Source organism: Nicotiana sylvestris, chromosome 9 (assembly GCF_000393655.2).
Source record: "Nicotiana sylvestris chromosome 9, ASM39365v2, whole genome shotgun sequence".
Classification (NCBI taxonomy): domain Eukaryota; kingdom Viridiplantae; phylum Streptophyta; class Magnoliopsida; order Solanales; family Solanaceae; genus Nicotiana; species Nicotiana sylvestris.
The window spans coordinates 122,495,759-122,501,012 of NC_091065.1; positions in this window are offsets into that span (position 1 = coordinate 122,495,759).

Here is a 5,254-nt window from a genome sequence, read left to right on the forward strand (position 1 = left end):
TAATACAAGGTTTTGGGAAATTGATTATTGTATCCATGTTTGGATGTATTATCACATTTCAGAGTTTTTGTTAAATTTGAAGTAGTTATATTTTGATTGATATCATTATTAGATAGGCTAACCTAGTTTTAGAGACTATGTACCATCACGACCCCTATGGCGGGATTGGGTCATGGCATGTTGGTATCAGCGCCCTAGGTTCATAGGTTCTAAGATGCATGATCAAGTTTAATAGAGTCTTGTGGATCGGTGCGGAGACATCTATACTTATCTTAGAGAGTCTATGGGACTATTAGGAAAATTTTACTTCTTTCATTCCTTATCATGTAGATTTTATTTATTTCAGAGTTTTACCCTTTACTCTTTTATTTTCTTACATATGGTGAGGACACGCGCTATCAGATTAGTTGAGAAGATATCCGAAGACTCTGCTAGAGCCGCAAGAGTCCGAGGCCGTGGTAGAGGCCAAGGAGGGGCACGTGCTACAACTAGAGCACCTGATAGAGCAGTAACTATGTAGCATCCAACAACTCTAGTTGAGTATTAGGATCCTAAGCATGTTGGGTGTGTACCTGAGCAGCCTATTGATACGTCGGGGCTCTAGGAGACCTTGGCACACTTTATAGGTTTGATCGGGAGTTTGGCCTAGGAAGTGTTGAATCTAGTTACACCAGCTGCATCACAAGCTTGAGGAGGAGCTTAGACTTTCACTGCCCATAGACCAAAGAAGCCAGCTCATACTTATCTGACATCAGTTGATGTGCTGGTACAACCAGTAGTTACAATTCAGCCCGAGATTGGGCTAGTTGCATTGGTTGAGGAATGAAAGAGTTAGAGAGGTTCCAAAAATATCACCCTTCTCATTTTAGTGAATGGTCTTCTAAGGTCCACAAAGTTATGTTGGACTAGTGTCACCAAATTCTGCGTGCTATAGTCTTGGTGAATCAAGTACTTTTTAGCTGACAGGCCCGGCATATAGATTGTGGCGGATTTATGAGGCGAGTAGGACAGCTGCCATAACTATACTTACTTGGTCCCAGTTCTCTGATATCTTCATGAAGGTGTTTATTCCATAAACCTATAGGGACGAGTTGCGCATAGAATTTGAGCAGTTGCTCAAGGGGTGTATGAAGGTCTCTGAGTATGCTATGAGGTTTACAAAGTTATTTCTTCATGCATCTGCTTTGGTTTCCATGGATAGGGAGAGAGTCTGTAGATTTATTAAGGGACTCATTTATAGCCTCCGATTTAGGATGGCATGGGAGTTGGAGACTAAGACTACATTCCATCATGGTGTGGAGATTTCTAGGAGGTCGGATCTTATCCTCGGGCAGGAGAGGGAGGATAGGGAGTCTAAGAAGCCTCGAGGTTTTGGAGGGTTTATTTGTTCCCAATTGTCGATTTCGGCCCGTCATGGTGGAGGCTTTGTAAGTCGACCAGTTTAGCCCACACTTCAGGTTACTTGTAGTGCTCCAGCTAGGGACCCAAGGCACTCATATCGGACAACCATCTTTCAGTGCACCTTCTGCACGGGGCTCCTACAGTGTTAATCTAGTCATCGGAGGCAGACTTAGTATGAGCATCCACGCCTGTAGAGGGGTTGTTTTGAGTATGGTGATACTATGCACATTGTGAGAGATTGGCCCAGACTCAGAGGGATGGACCTCATCAGGGTACTCAAGCTATGGTTTCTGCTCCTGTTGCTACTCTACCTTCACATCTAGCTAGGAGCGGAGGACAATGAGTTGAGGACATCCTAGAGGGACGGGATAGGCCCGTTGTCATGCTTTAACTGGTAAGACTGAGGCAGTTGCATCAGATGCCATCCTTATAGGTATTATTCCGGTCTATCATAGAGATTCATCAGTTTTATTTGATTTGGGCTCTACTTATTTGTATGTGTCATCATATTTTGCTTTGTATTTGGATATGTCCCGTGATTCTTTGGATCTCCTGTTTATGTGTCTACACCCATTGGGGATTCTACTGTGGTGGATCATATCTACCATACTTGTTTTGTCACTATTGGGGGCTATGAGACTAGGGTTGATCATATGTTGCTTAATATGGTGGATTTTCATATGATCTTAGGCAATGATTATTTATCTTTGCATCATGCTATTCTTGACTATCATGCTAAGACTGTGATGTTGGCTACGTCGGGGTTACCGATTTTGTAGTTGAGAAGTTCCTTAGGTCATGTTCCTAGTAGAGTGGTGTCTTGTTTGAAGGCTCAGTGGATGGTTGAGAGGTTGTTTGGCGTACTTAGCCTTTGTGAGGGATGTTAGTGTTGATACTCTTACCGTTGAGTCAGTTCCGAGGTGAGGGAGTTTCTAGATGTGTTTTCAGCAAACCTATCGGGCATGCCAGCCTATAGGGATATTGACTCTGGCATGGACTTAGTGCCGGGTACTCAGCCCATATCTATTCTTTTACCACATGGCTCTACTAGAGTTGAAGGAATTAAAGGAACAACCTTCAGAAATTGCTAGAAAAAGGTTTTACAAAACCGAGTATTTCACCTTGGGGTGCTCCAACTCTATTTGTGAAGAAGAAAGACGGTTCCATGAGAATGTGCATTAACTACAGGAAACTGAACATGTTTACTATCAAGAACAAGTATCCACTATCATGTGAAATACTATCAAGAACAAGTATTTCTTAAAGATTGATTTGAGATCGGTACCATCAATTGAATATCAGGGCTTCAAATATTCCTAAGACAGTCTTCAGGACCCATTATGAGCATTATGAGTTCTTGGTGATATCTTTTGCACTGACCAATGCCCCAACAACTTTCTTGCACTGGATGAACAATATGTTTTAGCCTTATATGTATTCCTTCATCTTTGTTTTTATTGATGATATATTGTTGTATTCTTGTTGTCAAGAGAATGATGAGCAACACTTGAGGATCATGCTCCAGACTTCAAGGGAGAAGAAATTATTTGCTACGTTCTCCAAGTGGGAGTTTTGTTTAGACTCAGTGACATTCTTGGGTAACATGGTGTCTAATGATGGGATTAAGGTGGATCCGATGAATAATGAGGTAGTTCAGAGTTGGCCTAGACCTTCTACTGCGACTGAGATCCGGAGTTTTCTAGGTTTTGTTGTGTATTATCGATGCTTAGTGGGGTTATTTCATCTATTGCAATCGATTGACTAAATTAATACATAAGGGTGCCCCATTCAGGTGGTCTGGTGAGTGTGAGGAGTGCTTTCAGAAGCTCAAGACTTCCATGACTACAACTCCAGTTCTGGTTTTTCCTTCAACATCGGGTTCATATACATCTACTGTGATGCTTTATGGGTTGTCATTGCATATGTATTGATGCAGGATGGTAGGGTGATTTCTTATGCTTCACGTCAGTTGAAGCCCCATGAGAAGAACTACCCAGTGCATCATTTAGAGTTAGCATCCATTGTTCACGTAGTTGTGATTTGGACGCACTATCTTTATGGTGTGTCTTATAAAGTATACATGGATCACTAGAGTCTTTTGCAGCTCTTCAATCAAAAGGAATTGAACTTGAGGCAGTAGAGGTGGTTAGAGCTACTAAATAACTATGATATCACACTTCTTTATCATCCGAGAAAGGCCAATGTTGTGTCCTGCAACGACCCGACCAGTCATTTTGAGCTTTAGCATTTCATTTAGTGGTTTGGGGTCTTGCTTAGCTTCATATGATGTATCGCGACTTTCATGTATGGTTGGTTTCATAATTTGAGAGGTTTGGGGTTTATTTGGAAAAGAAATTCTGAATTTCAACGTTTTAAGTTGGAATAATTAGTTGAGGTTTGACCTTTTTGAAAACAGCTCTGGAACGGTGTTTTGATGGTTCCAATAAGTTTGTATAGTAATTTTGGACCTATTCGTATGCCCGGAAAAGGATTTGGAGGTTCCTAGTTAATTTAGCTCTTTTTACAGGATGTTGGCAATTTAAAGGTTTAAAATTTTTATAAGTTTAACCATGGGTTGACTTTGTGGCTATCGGGTTCGGATTTTTTTTCAAGATTTGGAATAGGTCCGCCTTTTCATTGAATCTCTTCTGCAATGTTTAGCATTATTTCAAGTTGGTTTGATAGGAATCAAATGCTTGGTTGTATTTTTAGAAGTTCTTGAGTTTCATGGAAATTTTTGTATGCATTTTGGTGTTCGATTCATTTTTATATGTTATTTTTATGATCCAAGTGTGCGAACGAGTTAGTATGATGTTTATGTACTTGTGTGGATGTTTGGTGTGGTGCCCCGGGAGCTCGGGTGAGTTTTTGATGTGTTCCGGGCCATTTTTAGTTGAGTTCAGTTGTTGCTGGTGTTGCTGTTCTTACTTTTGCAACAAGATGGTCGCATTTCCGACCATTGCATTTTCAAGATTCTTCTCGCTTTTGGAATGTTGGGTTAGGGAACCAGTTTCGTATTTTCGTTGGGGATTTTTGCATTTTCGAATGCTAAAGTCACATTTTCAACATTATGCTGGGCTGGGGAGGTTCGCTCTTGCAACTATTTTATCGCATTTACGATAATTGCAGAGGAATCTTGGCTTTGCATTTGCGGACCTGAGGTCGCTTTTGTGGTAGCCCCATTTGCAAACCTCTGGTCACAAATGCGACATTTGCTGCTTGTTTATAGCTGGACATTTCGGAGCACGGTCTTATTTTACATATTTTAAGCCCTAGACTATGTGGGAGGCAATTTTTGGTGGGGATTTTGACATCTAGCTATTGGGTAATTGTTTATGACTCAATTTCAATATTTTAACTTGATTTCTTAAGGATTTTATAATTAAAATCATGGGATTTAAAAGGAATTTTTGGTTATGTTTTGAAAAATAAAAATTTAAAATCTGAGAGTCGAATTGGAATCGGATTTGAAAACCAAACACATAATTTGACTCATGGGGTTATGGGTATTCAATATATACCTTTCGACTCGGGTTTTGATCGGGCGGGCCCGAGGTTCATTTTTGTTGACTTTTGAGGAAATGGATAAAGATCTTAAAATTTATTAATCAAAATTAGTTTCTCTTGCATTGTTTGATATTATTAAGTCGTTTTTGGTTAGATTTGAGCCGAGTGGAAGCGAATTTCTTAGGAAAAGCTGTTTTTGAGTGTTCATTTGGCAATTTAAGATAAGTATCTTGCCTAACTTTGTGTGGGAAAAATTACCCCTTAGGATTTGGTTTAATCGCTTATTTGTGATATGTGTGCACGACCAGTACATGGGGTGACGAGTGTGTACTCGGTCGTATGCATG